The sequence below is a fragment of the Notamacropus eugenii genome, chromosome 7 (assembly GCF_028372415.1).
Source record: "Notamacropus eugenii isolate mMacEug1 chromosome 7, mMacEug1.pri_v2, whole genome shotgun sequence".
Classification (NCBI taxonomy): Eukaryota; Metazoa; Chordata; class Mammalia; order Diprotodontia; family Macropodidae; genus Notamacropus; species Notamacropus eugenii.
Window position 1 is genome coordinate 40,872,233 of NC_092878.1, and position 23,285 is coordinate 40,895,517.

Sequence of the window (23,285 nt, forward strand, 5' to 3'; positions counted from 1 at the left end):
AAATATAAAAACCCAGATTAACAGAAGAGGAAGTTGAATACTTAAACATCCCCATCTCAGAAAAAGAAGTTGAACAAACCATCAATGAACTCCTTAGCAAAAAATTTCCACAGCCAGATGGAATTGCAAGTGAATTCTATCAAAGATTTAAAGAACAGTTAATTCTAATATTATATAGACTATTTGGGAAAATTGGGGAAGAAGGAGCCCCCCCCCCCAAATTCTTTTTGTGATACAAATATGGTTTTGATACCTAAACCATGAAGAGGCAAAACAGAGAAAAAAATTACAGACCAATTTCTCTAATGAATATAGCTGCAAACATTTTAAATAAGATTTAGCAAAAAGGATACAGCAACTTATCACAAGAATAATACATTATGATTAGATAGGATTCAAATCAGAAATGCAGGGTTGGTTCAATATTAGGACAACTATTAGCCTTATTGATCATATCAACAACAAAACTAAAAGAAACCACATGATTATCTCAATAGATGCAGAAAATGTTTTTGACAAAATACAACACCCATTCCTATTAAAACACTGGACAGCATAGGAATAAAGGGAACTTTTCATAAAATAATAAGCAGTATCTAACTAAAACCTTAAGCAAGCATTATATGCAATGGAGATAAACTAGATTCATTCCCAGTAAGATTAGGGGTGAAACAACGATGTCCATTATGACCACTGTTGTTCAATATGGTACTAGAAATGTTAGCTGTAGCAATTAGAGAAGATAAAAAAAATGAAGGAATTAGAATAGGCAAAGAAGAAACTAAGTTGTCACTCTTTGCACACAATATGATGATATACTTAGAGAATCCCAGAGATTCAAGTGAAAAGATTACTTAAAATAATAAAAACTTTGACAAAGTTACAGGTTACAAAATAAAGCCACAAAAATCTTCTGCATTTCTATACATTAGTATCAAAGGCCAACATCAAGGGACAGAAAGAAAAATCCCATTCAAAGATAGGGTAGACACTAAGAAATATTGGGAAGTTTTCCTGCCAAAACAAACCCAGAGACTACATGAATACAATTACAAGACACTTTTCACACAAATAAAGTCAGATCTAAGTACGTGGAAAAATATCAGTTACTCATGGGGAGTACAAGTCAACGTAATAAAAATGACAATTCTACCTATATTAATTTACTTATTTAGTGCTATACAAATCAAACTATCAGATAATTATTTTCTAGAACTGGAAAAAATAATATCAAAATTCATCTGGAAGAACAAAAGGTCCAGAATATCAAGGGAATTAATGAAAAGAAATGCTAGGGAAGGTGACCTAGCTCTACCAGATCTCAAATTGTATTATAAAGCAGCAATTATCAACACTACTTGGTACTGGTGAGCAGAAGGGTAGACAAGTGGAATAGGCTAGGTATTCAAGACACAGTAGGCAATGAATATAGCAATCTACTGTTTTATAAACACAAGGACCCCAACTTCTGGGATAAGAACTCACTGTTTGACAAAAATTGCTGGGAAAGCTGGATAACAGTGTGGCAGAAACTAGGTGGAGACCAATGCATGACACAATACACAAGAATAAAGTCCAAATGGGGACACAGTCTAGGTATAAAGATCGATACTATGGACAAATTGATGGAGCAAGGAATGGTGTATTTATCAGATTTATGGAGAAGGGAAGAATTTTTAACTAAAGAAGAGATAGAAAGCATTATGAAGTGCAAGATGGATAATTCTGATTACATTAAACTGAAAAGTTTTTTCAGCCACTGTCTGTGATAATGGTCTCATTTCTAAAATATATGGAGAACTGAGTCAAATGTAGAAAAATATATCATTCCCTAATTGATAAATGGTCAAGGGATATGAACAGACAGTTTTCAGAGGAAGACATTAAAGATATCTATATTCATATGAAAAAATGTTCTAAATTATTATTGATTAGAGAGATGCAAATCCAAACAACTCTGAAGTACCACCTCACACCTATCAGATTGGCAAACATGACAGAACAGGAAGATGATAAGTGTTGGAGAGGATGTGGGAGAGTTGGAACCTGATTCATTGTTGTTGGAGCTGTGAGTTAATTCAACCATTCTAGAGAGCAATTTGGAACTATGCCCAAAGGATTACAAAAATATGCATACCCTTTGCCTCAGCCATATCACTTCTTGGACTGTATCCCCAAGAGATAATAAAATTAGGAATGGGTCCCACATATACAAAAATATTTATAGCAGCACTCTTTTTGGTGGCCAAAAACTGTAAATCAGGGAGATGCCCATCAATTGGGGAATGACTGAATAAATTATAGTATATGAATGTAATGGAATGCTATTGAGCTATAAGAAATGATGAACAGGAATACTTCAAAGAGGCGTAGAAAGACTTACATAATCTGATGCTGAGCAAAAGTAGTAGAACCAGGAGAACTTTGTGCAGCAATGACCACAGTGTGTGAGAGATTTTTCTGGTAGACTTGGAACTTCATTGCAATGGAAGAACTTAAAAAAATTCCCAATGATCTTTTAAGGCAAAACACCTTCCACATCCAGAGAAAGAACTATGGAATTCAGTCACAGAACGTAGCAGATCATTTTCTTTTGTATTACATTTTGGTTTGTTATATGATTTCTCCCATTCATTTTAATTCTTCTATGCAGCATGATTATAGTGAAAATGTAGTTAATAGGAATGTATGTGTAGGACCTATGTAAAATTGTATGCCATTTCAGGGAGGGAGATGGAAGGTAGAGGGAGGGAGGGGAAAATAAATCTAAGTTATACGGAAGTAATTGTAGAACACTGAAAATAAATAAAATTAATAGAAAAAAAGAATGTATGTACTGTGGGGTCAGGAACTGCTTTTTTGTTGGTGGTAGTGGGTTTTTTTCTCCTGTCCCTTGCAAAGGGATCCAATGAATAGAGTGCAGATCTAGTAGTTAGGAAGAAGAGTTTAAATGTGGAATAAGATACTTCATCAATGAATAACCGTGGGCAAGTCACTTAACTTCTTCTAGTCTCAGTTTGCCTCATTCATAAAATAGGGATAATAGTAGAACCTCCCTGTCAGGGTTGTAGTGAGGATAAAAAGATATAATAGTTGCAAAGCTCTTTGCAAACCTTAGAGCAATATATAAATGCTAGCTGCTGCTGCCACAGGTACTATTATTACTAAAATAATAATAATGAAGTCATCACCATCATCATTACTTTTACTGAATTATTATTAATCTATTATTATTATCTCCATCACAATGCCTGGCACAAAGATAGTGCTTCATGAATATTTGTCTACTGACTGCTCTGCCACTTGCTTAAGGGGTGATCTTGGGCAATTCTTTTAGCCTCAGTTTTTAGCCTCGATTCTTTTCCTCAGTTTCCTCATGTTTAAAATGAGGGAGTTAGGCTAGCAGATCCCTTAAGTCTTTCCTTCCTCTATATCTAGTACCTTATAGTCTTCAAAGAGTTTAAATTGGGATTATATCTCTTCTTTGAATGAACAATCAATTGCATGTCTGAAAATGACGACAGTTATCCCTCCTTCCCTGTTTTTCTTACCAGTAAAATTTTACCTCTTACTGGAGTGATAACTTTTCCTATAATTTGCTCATGCATCTATCACAATGAGGAAATTAAGGAGGGATTTTTAGAAACTGTGACTGTTTAGTTCATATCTGAATCAATGAAAAAGAAAAAGTCAACCAACTACTTGATAGCCAAGTTTTCAGTCAACTTTTAGAGAGAGAAACATTTTGAGGTCTATTTTTCTGGGTGCAGTTTGGACCTGTTTTAAGTTAGTTAGACTATGCCAAGCATGGAAAACATCCAGTGGCGAAAACTGAAAAAGTTGTGAAGTTGACTGCACCCAAAGTAAATTAGAGCAAAGCTCTTCAAAGTCCCTTTTGCCTGGAAAATAAATTGGTTGTCATGAAGACCGATATAGGGTATTAAATAAACTTAAGATACTCTATGAAATAGCTGAGGGAAATTCTTAAATTTGTTATTGCCTATGTGAATGTTGGGAGAATGATTCACTATAGAGAGGATAGGCAAGATGGCATAGTGTCTAGAGTCCTAGGCTTGGTGTCAGCAAGATCTAAGTTGGACTCTGGCCTCAGACACTTGTGTTGTGACCCTGGGCAAGTCACTCAAACACTCTCACCTCCAGTTTCCTCTTTAGAAATTTGGGAACAATAATGATACCTACCTCATAGGTTGTCACTATGATCAAATGTGATAGTATATGAAAAGAGTTTTGCAAACCTTAAAATTCTATATAAAGTATACCTATTCTTGTTATTCTGATATGTCCTTTCCTTGCCTTCAAAATAGCTGAGTCTTGTGCAGACACAAGAAGGCCCAAAGTCTGGTGAAAGCAGAGTGATATCATTGAGAAGGGAAAGAGGAGGAGGAGGAGAGGAGACAGAGAGAAGAGGAGGTGGAGAGGAGACAGAGAGAGGAGGAAGAGAGAGAGAGAGTGAGTGAGAGAGAGAAAATGAGAATTTTTAAAGGTTCTAAAACAGAAAATTAGAAGATCTTGGTTCTAATCTTAGCTCTGTAGCTTGCTTATTGTTGGACAAAGAGCTATTCATTTTATCTCCTTATTTTTATTATCTCATCTGTCAAATAACAAGGTTGACCAGAATGACCTCTGAGGGTCTTTCCAGTTCCACTTTTTTAAATTGTTGAATCACTGAATCTTTTAAAAAGAGGATGAAGTAATGTATTCCCACCCCCAGAAAATAATTCATTTATTATATTTATTTAGAACCTAATACTTATGCATATTTTCAGGGAAAAAAAATAATAGTTTCTGCAACTAGGAAATCACTGAACATTCTGAGAACTGAATTAGCTGCTCTTGATAATGCCTAAAGGTAATCTAGAATAGAGATTCTTATATTCTGTGTGTGTGTGTGTGTGTGTGTGTGTGTGTATGTGTGTTATAGAACCTTTGGGCACTATGTTGCAGCCAATGGATAATATTATAATGCATTAAACAAAATACACAGAATTACAAAGGAAATTTATTACTTTGAAATACAGCTATCAAAATGAACCATAAATTAAAAATCCCTGAAGAAAAATAAAAGGATAAAAGAAAATGACATTTTTCCTCTTTGTGGTTGCTTCCTCCACTCCACTTCCCATCCAAAATATCATTTAATTTTTCAGTTCACTGAAAATGGTCAGAGTTGTCTTGTTTCAACAAGTCAGGAACTTTTATAAATTAGACACCTTCTCTTTTTACATTTGTCATTTTGGTATCACACACATGCTGCCTAGTGACTCAGGCAAAGACATAAATTCAGCAAATCTGGCAGTGGTTGGCTATTATTGAAATACATATGCAATAACAGATGGGTGTGGTGGTACATCCTTCTAATCCCTGCTCTAGGGGAGGCCGAGGCTGGTGGATTGCTGGAGTCTAGGAGTTCTGTGCTACAATATGTGAAATCAATTCAGGTGTCCACCTTAAGTCCAGTACTAATATGCTAAATCCCTGAGAATGGGAGGGCCTCCAGGCTGCTTAAGGAGGAGTGAACCAGCTCAGATTGTTTGATATTCTGAGCAGCAGTGAGATCAAGCTTATTTGTGAATGGCCAATGCTGGGGAAGACCCAGTCCCCCCAAAAAAATCTCCAACAAAACAAGCAATGAGCCTTGAGCCCTATTCTTCCCGACCATGTACTAGATGGCAAATTCCAGAAATTGGAATTGGTTTCCTCATACCTACTAACAGTAAATAGAGTAAGCTCTTAACAGCCAATTGCATTCATGTAAATTTAATGTAATTTCAATTCCTTGGAATTAAGAAGAGAAAATGTTTTATTTAAAAACAAAACAATAACAAATTATCTTGGAAAGTACCAAGATACTATGTCATAGGATTTTAGTGTTTCTCAATTACAAGAGACTTTGTGTCACTTGGAGTGTAACATATACCTGAACAAAACCCTCCACTCTAATATAGCTGACAAGCCATTGCTCAGCCTTTTCTTGAAGATTTCTAGTGAGTAGGGCTCACTCCTTCTTCAGGCAGTTCATTCAAAATGTCTATCTCTCTCTCACTGTCAGACAATTTCTTTCTTATATTAAATCTAAATCTTGCTCTTTGCAACATCCATCCACTGCTGCTAATTCTTCCCCATGGGACCAAGCTGAAGGAGACTAGTTCCCCTTTCACATGACAGGTCTTCAAACATTGGAAGGCAGACATCATGTCCTCTATAAGCCTGGTCTTCTCCAGGCTAAACATCCTGAGGCTAAATATTTCTATCATACTAACCTTCATGAATTTGTTGATAGACCACAGGGAAAGAATGACAATGACGTTGTTTAAAAGAAAGTAAGATGCTTTGATTCCTAGAGCATGAAATTGATTCTATCTTAGGAATTAAGTAAAATAAGGCACCAATGTCTCCCTTACCATGTGCAAGCTACAGCTGAAAGAAAACTAGGCATTATTGAAGATTACTTACTGGTTCAAGTTACCAGACCTCTATGGTTAAAAGATTGCTTCAGTGCAAGAAATAGTAAATTTCTGATTTTTAAAGACTTAAAAATGTTTCAGTATTTATTGAATGTTTATAATATGAGCAATAGCGTTCAGTGTTGCAGTAGAAATGGCACTGTCCTTGGAGACCTTACAGGTAGGATTAACAAAAAATGAAATATATATACATATATGTGTATGTATACACATATATACGCACACATATATACCTATATAATATACACATATACGAATGCTCTGATCATGTCATATTGCTCTGCCCCAGGCTCCATCGCCACCCCCACTCCTCCACTACACATGCTCACTTACAAATCTTTAGAGGTTTCCTATTGCCTCTAAGATGAAATACAAACTCCTCATTACTCATGGTTAAGATGGTGACATAAGAGGTCTTCTGAGGGGCTAGGGCTCCAACAAACATCATCAAACAGCTAAATGGAAACTAAATGGAACAATGAGTGAGGTGACTAAAAAGGAACACCAGTAAGCACTTTTATCCAGCCAGAACTGTATAAGAACTCAGACAGAAGTTTATAGCAGGAAAGGTAGAAGTCAGTTTTAGTTCTGGAGGGGAGTCATACAAGGTAACATGAATTCAGCTCAGCATCTGTTGATCAGGGACTGGAACAAAGTGAGTGATGGGGATGGGATACAAGAGAATCTAACTTGGCCTTTGGTAAAGAGAGCTTAAAGTCTCTGACCTGATATATGCTCATGTGGGGGTAAAATTGCGGGGACTCTATAGTCAGGACAGGAGACAGGGGCATGAAGGCTACATGAACTCCCATAAACAGGGGCCAGAACCAGCAAGATATTGGCCCTGGTTTGTCAGAGTGGCAGTAAGAGACATAGCCAATTCCCATAAGTCACAGGATAAAGGGAGACAGGGTCCTCCCCTCTTCCCTTCATCCTCAAACCTGCTCATCAGGGAATTCTGAGCTAAAGTAGGAGACAAAGCAAGCGAAACTACTGGTTGCCCCAACCTACAAGTGCTGGTCCTGAGTGGTAGGTGCCTCAAGATTCCTGAGACCAGCATGATCTTGACTTTCGATTCCTGTCAGGGTAGATCAGAGAATGGATCCAACTCCCAATCAGGGATCATACGAAGAGAAGGTAATAAAGATAGACTGAGAGCAGCACTCATAATGGACCACTATGGAGACCAAGGAAGAAACCAGGGATTACAATTGAGCAATGGAGCCACTCCATTTAGAACTATAATAACAATTCCTGATGAAAAAGGCAGAAATAGAATGCTTTTAATGCAAAAGAAAATTAGACAGGTTAAAAAAAGTGAATTTGAGTTATTGAAAATGGCTAAACAGTGAAAGAAAAGTGGAAGAAAAGATACATGTGTCCTTCTGAATCCCACTATCTTTAAAAGAAATAGGGAAAAAAAGAAAGAAAAATGCAAGAGCTGGGGATAGACAGTAGGCTCTGCCTTGCTCTTAAGAGAGGAAAAACAAGGGAGAGAAAATGGAACGCAAAGAAGAAGAAATGAGGAAGAAGGGAAAGGAATAAAATGTTTCATAGTTTGGGGTGCATAAGAAACAAATAGTGGACTAGATTACAAAGAAGAAATCAACAGTATATTGGAATATTATGAGAAATAGACACATAAGGAATCATAGAGTAAAAATGAAAGACAAAAATAATTTATGATGTCTCAGGAAAATTTTAAAAGTATGGATGAAAATCATGAATTTCAAAAAAGGCAAGGGTGAAAATGGTCTTGGGTTGAAAAAAATAAACAGGGAAACCTCATTATGCTTAAGAGTACCAGGAAAAATGACATATATAATAAATTTGTACTGTCCACATAGCATTTCAGTACTCATGTTCCGTGTATATACGTGTTCTAGTCTTTTAATAGAGTAGAATGCAAGCTTATTTGAGGACAGGGCCTTCTTTTTCTTTCTTTTTTTTTCCTTATCCTTCCTTCCTCCCTTCCTTCCTTCCTTCCTTCCTTCCTTCCTTCCTTCCTTCCTTCCTTCCTTCCTTCCTTCCTTCCTTCCTTTCTTTCTCCCTCCCTCTATTCCTTTCTTTCTTTCATTGTTTCTTTTCCTTTTTACCCCCTGCCCAGCTCCTTTCATGTGCACTGAAGCAAAGTGGTATATTGGAAAAAATGCAAGATTTGGAATAAGAAGACTTTGGTTTGAAACCTAGCTCTGCTACTTACTATTTATGTGACTTTTATTAAAATACTTAAGCTACCCAGGCTTCAGTTTATCTATATTTATTATGAGGTATTTTGACCTCTAAAACTCTTTCGGTACTTAAAAATCTATGATTTATGTGGCGGTTACTTAACAAGTGTTTTTAAATTGAATTGACCAGTACAGAAAACAATAAAAGAACACATGTGATAGCATTCAATCAATTGAAAAATTTTATGTCAAATTGTGAGTGATTTGCAGAAGCAGCTTCTTCTCCCTCTCTCTGGAAAAGTCTGTTTCACCGGGATCCATGACAATGTGTGTGTGTGTGCGTGTATGTGTGTGTTTAGGGAATGCAATAGTTATAGCATCTCTAGAGATGAAGACGTTAGTCAATAGAGAGAAAAGGGTATAAAGCAGATTTTGGGACACCACGATCAAATTTATTTACCTTTGTTTTGAAAACCTGTAAACCACTGAAAGTCTTCCCTTATTTGTTTCTGTCCTGAGTTTCTAGAAGGCAAGGATGTAACACCAGAGCAAAGAAGAAGAGGAAGAAGGAGGAGGAGGAGGAGGAGAAGAAGAAGAAGGAGAAGAAAATAGCTCCTAGCTTCAGAGATTTGACAATTCAGACAGTGTTGCATAGTGGAGCAGCACTAGATTTGGAGTCAGAAAGATATGAATTCCAATCCCTCCTTAGTCATTTAAAAGCTGTATAACCCTGGGAAGCCCCTTAACCTGTCTGGGCCTCAGATTCCCCATTTATAAAATGGGACCTTTTGACTTAATGGATTCCAAGTCCCCTTCCAGTCTAAATCTATTATTTTATAAATGAAATATAATATAATGTGAACATGAATATACTTTAGAGATTCCAAAAAGTATAAAGACAGTCATCCACAGGCCAAAAGGAACACCTTTGGCTGGGTATAGTTTAAGTTCCTTGAGAGTAAGGACTATTTTGTTTTTGTCTGTGTGCCTCCAAAGCTAATAAGATGCCAGAAGCATTATAGATATGTAATAAGTGGTATTAAATTGAATTGAATTAAGTTTGTTGACCAGGGAAAGGTATAGGAAAGCATACTAAAGAGCATATAAGGAAAAACTCATGGTTGTTAATGGCTTATCTGAAGGGTGTTGAATATAAAATATGTAATTAACATAGCATAATAACATACATAAATAACATTTACATAGTTCTTTCAGGTCTTCAAAGCACTTTACATATAACTCTGTGAGATAGGTGCTATTATTATTCCCATTTCACAGATAAGAAAACTGAGGCTGACAGAAGTCAAATGTCTTTTCCAAAGTCACACATTGAGTAAGTGGTAGCTATTATTATCATCATACTGTTAATGCTTTAGTCAATTTAATTTGACAGACATTGATTAAGTGAATTTTCTGTGCAAATCAGGTCATTTGGTGCTGGTAGAGATAAAGTAAAACATGTACAGCCCTCACTTTTAAGGATGGAATATGACAAGGATGAAAAACAATCAAACATTTACTGTATACCAGGAGCTGTGTTCTTGCATTGAAATTCGGAGTTCTCCCAAAAGTAAAAACTTAATACCACACTAAAACTTTTAGAATATCCTGTATGAATTAAACTCAGAGTGTTAGAGATTGAAGAGACCTTAGAGATCTTTCATTCCTACTTATTTTGAAGTCCAAAGAAATGAACTGATTTTTCTAAAGTCACAGTTAGTGTTTGGCAAAATTGGCACTTTAACCAAGGTCTCCTGGCTTTATATCCAATGATCTAGCACTACACCATCTTAACCCTAACTCTCCCCCACCGCTACCCCCAATGCTGGAGAGTGATTCAGAAGTTATTAGAATCAGTGATAGAAATAATAAGCTTTGAGTTGCCTCGAGATGGTCTGAAGTTTCATGTTCAAAGTTCCACAAAATAAGATGAAATCCTTTCTTCACTTTCCCTCATCTATCCCCTCCCCCTACCACCATCAATTTCTCTCTGAGACAAGATACAGGAAACCCTCCCTCCTTAAGAAAGACCCAGGCAGGCTGCCAGGGATTGCTTTCTTGCCTGATGTCTGCATGGAGACGTTCTGTAGAAAAAAAATCATAGCAGTCTATAGCTAGGCTCATTTCTGGGAGTAGCTGCCCTCATTTGGATTATTCAGCCTGAATTTTTACATTCCTCAATTTTATATCCCTTAGCTGTTCATGTGGCAGCTGTCTTCTCCCACTCTAGTGAAGGACTCTCTGGTTTCTGAAGAAGAAATGACCACCGGGGCAGAGAAGGGGGAATAATTTGGGAATGAGAAAAGCAGAGCCCCTGTCTCCATGCACATCATCCTATTACTTGGGGTGATGGCTTGACAGGACATGGAGAGGAAGAGCAGCTGTATAGGGGTCAGCCCTGGAACAGAGTCAACAGTCAAGGCAAGAGGGAAATGAAAGGGAAAAATACCAAGCAAAAATAAATGTGCAATAAATAAAGCACTGGAAACTTTTTGAAATAACTCAGCCGCACCTCTTTTCTCCTCCCCAACCCCATATGGGTTACAGGATTTAATAGAATTGTTGACAAAGATTCTACTAATAGGCTAGAGTTCCAAATGGGCTCGCCATGTTAATTTAACTCATTTCAATTCAGCATATATTTGTGATTTGTGCAAGTCAGGCCTTGTGCTAGGCACTGAGGATACATGTAAGAACAAAACATGAACTAGACCCTGTCCTTAGGAATATCCCTTTCTACTGGGGAGATTCAACTTGTACACTGTTAAACAAATTTAAAAATAGAAAGTAAATACAATAAAATTTAGGGGGGAGGACACTGACATCTGACGTGAGGGACCAGGAAATTCCTCATGTAGGAGGAGGTACTTGATTTGAACCTTCGAAGTAGCTTAGGGTTTTAAGAGATAGAGATAAAAAATATGAAGTCTAAATACAGATAGAAGCCTACTACTAACTCTTTTTTTGTTTGCTTTGTTTCTTTCTCATGATTCCTCCCATGCATTCTAATTCTTCTGTACAACATGAGTATTGTGAAAATATGTTTAATAAGAATGTATATGTAGAGTCAATATCAGATTGCGTGCCATCTTTGGGAAGGGCTAGAGGAGGGAGGTAGAGAAAATTTAAAACTTATACAAGTGAATGATGAAAACTAAAAATAAATAAATAAATTTAAAAAGAAATATGGATAAAGAGGAATTACACTTCAGGAATGAGGGACAGATTATGCAAAGGAATAGAAACTAGAGATGAAATATTGTTATGAAGAATAACAAGCTGGCCATTTTGTCTGGTAGGACTGGTGGGGCAGGGGAATATGAAATCACTCTGGAAATGTAGATTAAAGAGAGGTTGTTAAGAATTTTAATTTCCAATCAAGGAATTATATTTTGACATATAAGCAATAAGGAGACACCAAAACTTTTGAAGAATGAGAATAACATGGTCAGATCTGTGCTTTAGAAGTATCGACATGATTTGAGAGTAGCCTGGGGCATCGATCAAAAATATAGCCCTGTGTTCCCAGACAGTTCTTTATCCAAGCTTGCAGTGACTGAACTTCCTCCATGCTCCTGTTCTTATCACTAGGTCAAGAATACGTTGAGTGTGTTAGGTGGCATGGAAAATGAAAAGGAATATGAGATATGACTTTTGCCCTTAGGGGAACTCGTAATCTGACTTCAAAAACAAAACTAGCAATCATTTCTATTGAAGCAAGGTAACACACATTTATGAAGCACTTACTATGTGCAGGAGTTGTGATAAATGTGGGGCACAAATAATGACTAAAAATACAGTTCCTGCCCTCAAGAAGCATGTATTTTAACAGGAAAGCAAAACACAAAAGAGAACTAAAGGGGTAGACGTTGGGGGAAAGTTCCTGCTCTGGAGCACAGTGCAGGCATCTGGAAATTTAGAAACAGAGATATGAAGGGAATTGAGGTTGGCTGGCCAAGGTTCTTCCTTCAAAAGAGAGACCCAGTAGAAACTCACCAAGGGGAGAAGGGAGCCTGTGTTGTAAAGAGATGCACCCAGATAAGAAGGGCCCCAAAAATGATTTAGGTGATTGTACTAATGACTGTGCAATGGTTTGAGAATATCTAGAATTACTGGAGAAAGTTTTACAGAAAATGTTTAAATCAACAAGGGACTAGAAAAAAAACCTAGAGAATTTAGATAAAGGGAGATTTAGAGAGGAGACATTCCAGGTCAGGGAAATTAAAATCCTTAACAGTCTGTCTTTAATCTATATTTCCAGAGTGATTTCATATTCCCCTCCCCCACCAACCCTATCCAGACAAAATGGTCTGTTTATTGTTCCTTATAGCATTTCACATCCAGTTTCTGTTCCTTGGCATTATCTGTCTCCCTCTATTTCTTTTTAAAATTAATGACTTTACTTTTAGTTTTCAACATTCACCTTCATAAATTTGTTCTGTTACTTTTCAGTCACGGCCAACTCTTTGTGATCCTATTAGAGGTTTTCTTGGCAAAGATATTGGAGTGGTTTGATATTTCCTGCTCCAGCTCATTTTATAGTTGAGGAAACTGAGGCAAATAGGGTTGTGACTTGCCTCAGGATCACACAGCTAGTAAGTGTCTGAGGCCAGATCTGAGCACTCACAGATGAGGCTTCCTGACTTCAGGTCTGGCACTCTATCCACAACATTACCTAGCTGCCTCCAAATTATGTATACATTTATATATATACATATATCACGTGTTCATATGTACATGTACATGAAATCAGTCTGAAAATGTAGTCTGAAGTCAGACTGTAAATGGCTTCAATTTCTAAACAAGAGTTTATATTTTATCCAAAAGATTACAGGGAGCCCCTGAAGCTTATTGAGAGCACCATGGTCAGACCTATATCATTATATAGTAGTGAAATAAAAGACAGTCTTGTCCCTATCTCTGAACTTGCCATTTTCCCTCAGTAGAAGTGGACAAGAGTTGTTTCACTGTTATGTATGTATCCCTATCGCATTATAAATATCTGGCACATAGTAGGTGTGTATACATTGAATGCAACTGGATTAGTTTTCTCATCCATTAAGAAAAGTTTTCTTTTTATAGTAGCTATATGGGTCCTCAAGGTGTATTAACAGCATTTAAAACACAATCTGTGAATTCTGCATCACTAGCTTAATAAGCCACAATACCTCCTTGTCAGCCAGAATTCATTCTTCTTTCTCACCTACAAGAAGCTTAGTCAAAGGTTATGAGGAGAGAGCAACTCTCATTATTTTAACCATTACTGGATAGTGGGTAGACCTTATACCAAAGGCTACAAATGATTTACCAGAAGAGGACACTTCTGATGACATGGCTCTGGTAGCAAACAATTTCTTTCAAGCCCTTCTTTATATCTGCTTATCAACAAAATACAAAGCACACAGACCTTCACTATTGCATCTTTACCATTACAAGGTAACTGCAAATCCTACGTTGTTCTTATGATAAACTAACTTCCCCATGAAATCTCTTCTGGTGCATCATTCTTCCTTCTGTATTATGCCTCATCTCTTAAATTTGAATCAATAAAGTAACACTTGAGATAGATGGGGGAAAGGTAAAAAAAGGAGAGGGCATAGAAGATACTAAAAAGAAATAAATGAACAAATTGATTGTAGACTACTATAACTAAGGAATAGGGGTCAGAATGAAGGAAACAACTGTCCCACTATACTCTGCCTGATCTACATTTTAGTTATTATGTAGAGTTTAGTGTCTCACATTTTAGGACGAAGTCAGAAAGACCGTCATTCAGGTTCTGCCTTTGACACATAAGATAACTTAAGAGCTCCAGTTGGGAAGAATATTCCAGACTTCATAAGTAAAAGAAGTTTCTTCATGTGACATTCCTTATGTCAGTGAAATCACAGGTTTAGTCCCTATTCCTTTTAGCAAATTAGACCATAGATAGGTCATCCAGAGGGGCAAGGGGACTGAAAAACATTCCATATGGGGATCAGTTGAAAGAACTCATAATAGTGACTCTGGAGAAGAACTTAGGAGGCAAATTATAGCTATTTTCAAGGGTTTGAAAGGGCTGGTGCATGGAAGAAGAGTTAAATATATTGTTCTTGGGCTCCAGAATGAAGAATCTTTGGCAACAAAGGTGCAGAAATGATGATTTGAGTTCCATGTAAGAAATCATCTGAAAATTAGATGGAATGGGAAGCCTCAGGGTCATCCTTGGAACTAGTTGAAGACTTGGTGGTCCTTTTGGGGAATGTTAGAAATGGGACACTTGATCAAATAAGGGTTGGGCTATAAGAACTTGTAAGTCCTTTCTAATTCTATCATTCTATAAAGTAGAGAAAAAGTAATGGAACCCTTATATTACCATGAGAAGAAAATCAGAATAAAAAAAATGAACTAAGTCCCAAAAGCACTGAAAAATATCATATAGGAAAGAGGCTTTAAGGAGCCTAAAACCATCAAGGAACAGGATTTTTTTCTGCCCAATTGATCAAAACCTCCCTTGGGGAGCACGTTGTCTTCCTCTGGCCATATAGCTATGAAAGAGCAGAGCACAGTGGCCCTCAACCCCCCAGCACCCACCCTGACTCCTCTCTTTTGCACAGTTGAAGTCCACACCAGAGTTTGCCTTTTAGATTTTCTGTTTCCAGACTTCATAAAAGAGGCATTTGCAAATAAGTTTTTTATCATCATTAACAGTACTATCACTAAAGGGCATATGTTAAGTTTTATGATGGTTTAGCACATTAATATTTTACAATCAGGCTTTAACATGCTTTTATCTTTTTTACACAAGATTAATATCCTGCCTGAATTAGTTTTATTACATGCTATTTCAATTTTCACTAAGCTGCTTTTCCCGCACTAGAATTTAAGCTCTTTTCCATACTATTTTTCCCCTCTCATTTGTGGGATTTAATTCATTTTTCCATTCTTATTTTTTTCCTTTTAGTATTGTGAGGATTTTCCCAACATGATGCCATTTACAAAGTATTACTGTCAGTTAATCATACTATTAAGAGACATCATAGGTGCAGGACAACCTCCTAATTTGTACTCATCTCCAGTGGTGTTTTAGTCATTAAGTCTTCTGGATAAAATTCTGCATGGTTGTGGCTATGTCTACACAGTAAAGGGCGAATTAAAAATTTAGCAAATTTAATTTTAGAAAATTTAATTTGGTTTGGTGAGATAATTAAACAGATAATTCAGGCCCAGTCTTCTACTTTGAGACAGAGTTTTCAACACCTGAGAAGAGTGAGAGAATGATTACCAAGCCACAAGGAATCACACTGAAGGAGGCAGATTTAGAGGGGAGAGGGATCCTGAGAAAAACAGATTTGAAATGGAAAAGTGAATTACATACTTTTAAGTTGAAATTTTAGCCTGATTGGTCTGGTTCAGCTGTCTACAGAGATCAGATTAATTTAACATATGACAGTATTTCTTTTTTCAATAAATAATAGAGAAAATTTCAAGTTCATCTTTCATTGTGGCATATAAATTTAGAAAATAAAGTCTCCAATATAAGACCCTGAGAACAGATAATGAAATTCACTTCCCTCTCTTGATAACAAGATAGGGAAATATGAGTTCAAATACTGCACACAATGTTAGATGTATTTCCCTTTTCTTGGTACAAGAGAGGCTACACTGAGGAGTGGGGTATTACAAGTAAGAGTGGTATAAAAACAGAAAGACATTAACCAAACTTTAGAAAAGAAAACAAAATAGGATTCCAGGGTCATAATGATAGATGAGAATCAGTTCTGTGATAGAATATGCTGTATGCAGATGGACTTCTTAACCCTGGAAAGAAGCATAGATTGATAGCATAGGACAAGGGTTGTGAGAAACATAGCCATTATATATGCTAACATATTAAGATGGAAAGGAGTCTTGGAGATACAGCTGTTGCAGGCAATGATTATTTAAGGTAAATTGTAAATCAATTACCAACAAGTATTTATTACTATTCGTCAGTCAACTTGTCTTCAATAATTTCCCTTTTTGTATCACACCATCCACAGGGGGCTGACATTTTCCCATTGCCTCAACTTACCAGGACTCACTCCATGCATGTTGCTCTCTTACCCAATTTGTCTCTTTTCTTCCATCAAATTTTGCCTTTTCTGTGTTTCCATTGTTTATATCTTTACTAAGTAAGTGATTATTAGCTAAACAAATAAACCTAAATCCTCATGTCATCTTCTTCCTAATGTTTCCATTTTTATAGGACCTTTCAATACCTTAACCCAAAGGAATGAGTACTTGGATTAATGGGAATGTCAGTGAAGCAAGCCAGTGGGAGAAATATTTTGATCTCATGATGTTGCTTGTAGCCTTCAACTCACCTATTCCACCTCTTTGGGTAAAGGCAGATCTATTCTTCCATAAGAAGACTCTTTTTTTTTTTTTTTTTTTTACTTTTATTTCTAATTTTTCCCTTTTTTTTCTTTAAGGGAAGACCTCATCAGTTAGTCCTAGGACAGGCTGCTATGATCTCTTTCATCTGAATATGACCAAGAATGACTTCTAACTGTAGCAGAATGCCTACCAAGTCTGACTATAATAATTCTAGCTAACATTGATATAGTGCTTATTATGTGCCTAAATGCTGTGCTAAGGGTTCATATTTTTATCTCATTTGACTTTCGCAACAAACCTCCAAGGCTGGCGCTATTATTATCCCAATTTTACAAATGAGAAAATTGAGATGGAGGTTGAGTGACTTGCTCAGGGTCACCCAGCTTGTAAGTATCTCAGGCTGGATTTGAATTCAAGTCCTCATAACACCAGACACAGAAAACCTGGTTGCTCCTGACAAATTTAAACTGACAAAATGTCACCACTAAAATATTTTGTTTTTATTCATAGATGCTATGACAACACTTTATCTTTATTAAACCTATCAGGATGATGGTTATAAATTGTTAGAATCTGTTGTCTTTCTGGCTAGCCTTGACCTAGCCATACCATTCTAAATCATGATTAATTGGGTGTTAATGAGAAGAACTCATTTCTTAAGTGGAAAAAGATCATGCTTTTTTAGGGACCAAAGATAACTAAAATGCTTTTCTATTTAATGTCTACTGTGTGAAAACCCTACCAGAACTCCTGATATGTTGACTCTTCATGTTCATTCCTTCCTTTAAGTTATTCTTACACCTTACTTCATATCATTCTACCATGCTGCTGAAATGTATGTCTGTGCCCCAGGAACACTGGAAGGATTTTTACATTTAGAAGAGAAAACAAGACTGAGAATATGATAGAAGCACTTATTTAGACAGAAACCTCTTTCAAACATTATATACAAAATACCAAAAGTACATGAGAGTGAGTCAAAAATAAATGAAGTTGCTTGTGGACCTGTCAGGGTCCTCAGACAAGGTGGATGAGAATTCATCTGTAAGATTTTCTTTGTAGAAGAGAAAGTAGGAACAGCATTCTGAATTATGTGGCATGAAATCTTCGCTTTTTGGATTTGATGGGAAAGACAATCCCATGTGGCATTTGGTACACAGGTTGGTGGCTGTTCATTCTCTTTCAAGATGGATGCCATTGTTTATGAGGGACCATATGAGTTCTGAGCCCCAAAAGGGTAGCTGGCCATTGAACAGTACATATTAACTACCCCACTCCCAGATGAGCCAGTGCAAGGGAGTCATAATTAATATTATGTGGATGATAGGAAACACTGCGGGAGATTTCCAATTGTGGCAATGAAGATAAGGTAACTCCTAAGTGCCAATTCAATTACTATTAGAATTCATCTGCTACTCTCCACTCCACTTCATATTTAATTATTTCAATGAAGAAGTGTGAGAGAGATCCTTATCATCTCCATTTAATTCCCCAATGCACTTATTTCTCCCCTGGACACATTTATTCTACTGTATTCTCTGCCGTCTTAGTGTATGGATTCCGAAAATGAGCTGAAAAGCTCAGACAGCTGAAGATAGTTGGTATCAGACAGCCTTTCCCTACAGATAAAAAAGGAAAAAAAAATAAATGCCTTTCTGGTTGTGGTTGCCTCTTTCAAAATATAACTATTTAACTGAGCAAAGCAGTTCAGACTTTTGTTTCATGGCTGTTTCTGAAAGTCTCTGTATTTGCTTTTAGAAAAGTCAGGCTCCTCTTATCAGTGGGTCCTCCTAGCTCCTGTTTTGAACACTGTGTATAAATTTGAGGCACCTCCATTTATTATTCTTTGTGAGTGAGAGAAATAAGAAATCAGACATTTCTGCAGCCGCTTCCCACTGAAGGGCTCAAAGCATGGAGAAGTGATCTGCTTATGCTGGATGTCTCCCGTTGTGTATGGGTTGTGGTGGGGATTGTTGATTGATTTCATGTTACTTATTGCACTGGACTAGAGAGGGAGGATCGTAATGGCCTCTGTCCATGAGGTGCTCACTCTCTAAATTCAATTGACATTCAGAAAGCAGATAGGGGAAACATATATAGCAGTAACACATTGACTGAAAGCAGAGCTACAAATCCAGTTTCTTTTCCAACTACTCAATCTCTGTGAACTCTTTGTATTATACTTCGTCAGTTTCCAGGACTCATTTCACTTCCTACCCTTCTGAGTTGCTTTCTTTATGTGACAGATAACAAAACAGGATGGAAACTCTTTTGGCCCCTAAAATAGAGTCCTATTTGAGGGATAGGGGTGGAGGGCAGGATCAAGAAGAGAGAGTGGTATAGTGGAAAGGACCCTGAATTTTGGATCAGAAAACACAGGGATCAAAGACTAGGTCTGCCATCAATATCAGCTATTTGCTATGGGACCTTAAGCAAGTCATTATCTCTCATTTGATCTCAGTTCCCTCTTCTATGAAAAGGAAGGGGTTGAAATATATGACCACTAAAGTTTGTTCTGGTTCTAAATCTTTAGTAGGGACTGGGTATGGATTGGTCCTGTGATTTCCATGGTTTGGGACACTTCTAGGAGAGGAAACTCCTTCTACTACCAGGGCAGCTCAGCATTTTGTCCAAGTGTATCTGATTCTTCATGATACCATTTGACATTTTCTTGACAAAGATGCTGGAGTGGCTTGCCATTTCCTTCTCCAGTTTATTTTATAAAATAGGTGAGGAAACTGAGGCCAAAAAGGTTAAGTGACTTGCCCAAGGTCACAAAGCAACTGTGAGACCAGATCTGAATTCAGGTCTTTCTGACTCCTGACCCAGCACTCAATCCACTGTGCCACCTATGTTTTCTACAATTTATAGTCTTAGAGAACTGTCCAGAGAACTGAGAGGTTTAGTGACTTTCTAAGGGTCATGCAATCAATATATGTCAAAGGAGGGACTTGAACCTAGGACTTCTTGGTTTCCAATCCACCTTTCTATCTGCTATGTCAAGTTGTCTCCCAGGTAACCTTTGAACCATTTTTAAATCTACCCAGGGTATAAAATGTACCTTGTTCTCCCCATCATCATGCACATGGCATTTAGCAACACATATTTAGGTCATGTTTCATGAAAGTTTCCTTGCTTCATCATGTTGTAATTTTTATACTCTGGATATCATAGCTAAAAATTTTAGGGAAAGGCAAACTACTGTACATAAATATAGGCATTCACTTTTAAACGTATAAATGCATATATCCAAACTACCACATAATTGCACATGCTTTATTTATGAAACATTGTCTAAGACAAGCCTGAAATTCTGAGAATAAGCTTTGGACACCCAGTTTTGTGCTTTGGTGATGCTTTTCTAAAAGGAAGTGTTTACGTAGGGTCCCACAAAAAAGAAGTCAAATCCTAAACATTCTACCCTACCACTCCAATGTCCTTGCTAGGCAATATATTAGAAGGCACCCATGTTTAGCCATTGGATTGCACTGGACTGGATTTGAACCCAGAAGATTTGAATGTGAGTCCCTACTCTACTGTTCTAAGTTTTATTCCTGTGCACACACAAATTCATCTCACTGAGCATCAGTCATTTTTCAGTCATGTTTATCTCTTCATGATCCTATTTGAGGTTTTCTATACAGAGATACTGGACTGATTAGCCATTTCCTTGCCCAGCTCATTTTATGGGTGAAGAAACTGAGACCAAACAGCACTGAGCAATTTACCCAGGGTTGTATAGCTACTAAGTCCCTGAGACCAAATTTGAATTCAGGAAAAGGAATCTTCCTGACTCCAGACACTCTATCTGCTATGCCATTTAGCTTTAGTTTCCTCATAATAATATTGCCCACCTCAGAGATGGGAGGATCAAATGTAAACAGCTTTGTTAACAATAAAGATCTATAAGAAATGGCAGATATAATAATCTATAGTGAAGATTATAGGCTGAGATTTGATTTTGATAACCCACCTTTATCAAGCCTGGACTTCAAACACTTTTTGGATGAGCTGGTTACAGGTGGTAGAAAGTTGTCTCAAGATATTCCTCTTATTTCCACCCTGTTCTCTGTTCCAAAAGGGACCTGTTAAAGCCTGGCAAAGAACAGCCAGCTAAGCCCCAAGACTGCAGGGACCCAGCTGTTCTCAGCAGCCAATTATGACTCAGGCTTGTTTAAGAAGTATTATGAGGCTGGTATTAAAGACTCATTGGTGGAGGGGACAGGGTGGGATACTAGCCCCTAGGTATAAGAAATATTATAAAGGAAGAGGGAGTAGAGAGATTGGAATAGGAAGAATCGGTCTGTGTAAGAAAGAGGAAGGAGAGGGGAAGGATCATTCTGTGTTAAGACTGAGAATTATTATGTGTTAAAGATAGTTCTGCATTCCCAGCAAGTACACAGGAACTTGATGTGGTGAGAGTGCATTCAAGGGCATTGAAAAATAAGTGCTGGTTTTGCAGTCAAATGACTTGTTTTAAAATCTTACCTCCGACACTCATTACCTGTGACTCCTTAGGCAAGTCATTTAACTTCACTGGGGTCTCAGATTCCTCTTCAATTAAATGCAGGGGTTGGAGTAAACAGTCGCTTTAATTGACACTAGCTCTTAAACTATGATTCCATGAGGGGGTCTGTGTTGTCTCAATATTTCCCCTATTCCAAGCAGAGATATCAGGTGTAGGAAGCAATGATGAGGAGCTGGAATTAGACTTTGGCTTCAGATTGAAGGTAATGTTAGTTTATGTGCTAGATTCCTAACTATGAATTAGCCAGGACTTCACTCTCTAAGATGGTATCTTTAATCTAAAAGCATCTGCAGTTCTTGTAAAGAGGAAAATACTGCATTCCAAGATTGAAAGAAAAGTTACCAAAATCAAAAGGCCCAATACTCCCCAGAGAGTCTCCACAGCATTGTTCAGTGTTCAAGGCAGAAACAAAGATCCTAAAATACTTTCCAGTAATGAGCCACTAAAACTGTCTCAAATGACTGATAAAGGAATAAAACTTTTAAAATCCTCATCCATGCATCAATTCTGCATTTCTCATTTTATTGTACTGATTAATCATATGCTCAGAGAAGTTGGCAAAAGCTATCAAAAGCCAACTCATGTAACTTGAATGCCAACTTCACAAAATTATCAGGGTCTGGTGGGATGTGTAATGAAATATGCCAGACTGGGTCATTCTAATGTACTTTTAAAAGAATAATACATATTCATTCTCCTCATTTAGCACCTGAATGACAAAAAGCAGGTGAAAATACAGCACCAAGGAACCAAGCAAGATGGTTGCCTTTATGAACAAAGCATAAAAAAGAGTGACAAGGGTGAAAAATTGTAAAAATGTTCTTGTACCTCATAGGCACTGTTCCCTTTCGATAGTGAAATGAAGCTCTCTGGGAGAGGGTTATGTTTTAGAATCATTGGATGGGATGCATTGGTGACAAATTTACATGAAATACACATTTCTTAATAAAATTCTCCATTAGCTTTTTTTAAAAAAGAAATTGGAAGGGGAGGGGAACTGCCAGTCTCAACTGAGTGTTTTTCTTAAATACTGAGTATCTTCTCTGTGCAAATGGAAGGCTAGATTAATCACTAATGAATGCCTAAATGCCACTTCCAGATGAAATAATGAAAGGCAAAATTATACCATGACACCAATGAATGACAAAAATCAACCCCCTTGCCTAATTCCATAGTGTGTTATTGAATTGCAAGGTACTGCCTCAGAGGCATAAAATAAATAGCTAATAGGATCTTCCTGTGATACACATATCCCTTCCCCTCTCCCCCATTTCTGTGTCTCAAAGAATAATATTGACAAGAAGTTGTCTGTAATACTTCATGCCACTGTCACTGGTTGACATTTCCTCACCAGTCAGGTCTCAAAACAGAGGGAGGACTGTCTTTTTTTACAATTAAGACAGCACCATTTATAACCACTACCATGTAACACCACTGCTAAGCAAAAAGAAAGGGATTGTTCAGTCTCTGGAAAGTACTAGGAATTTCCACAGCTCTCCTCATGCTGGCCGCCTTTACCCAAGGATATTTAGGAAGTCAATTAGATGTCTGAGACTCAAACCCAAATCCACAAACAGAATTTGCAAAAAACAGTATGAAGAATAAAAGGCTATTTTTACTTTGATAATATGATTTCTAGAAATATGTAGATAAACTAAGTGCAGTAACCACAATGTACGGTGGATTCATGTATGAATCTATTCAAGAGTAAGACTACAGGAGATCAAAGAAAGTAAGGATTCA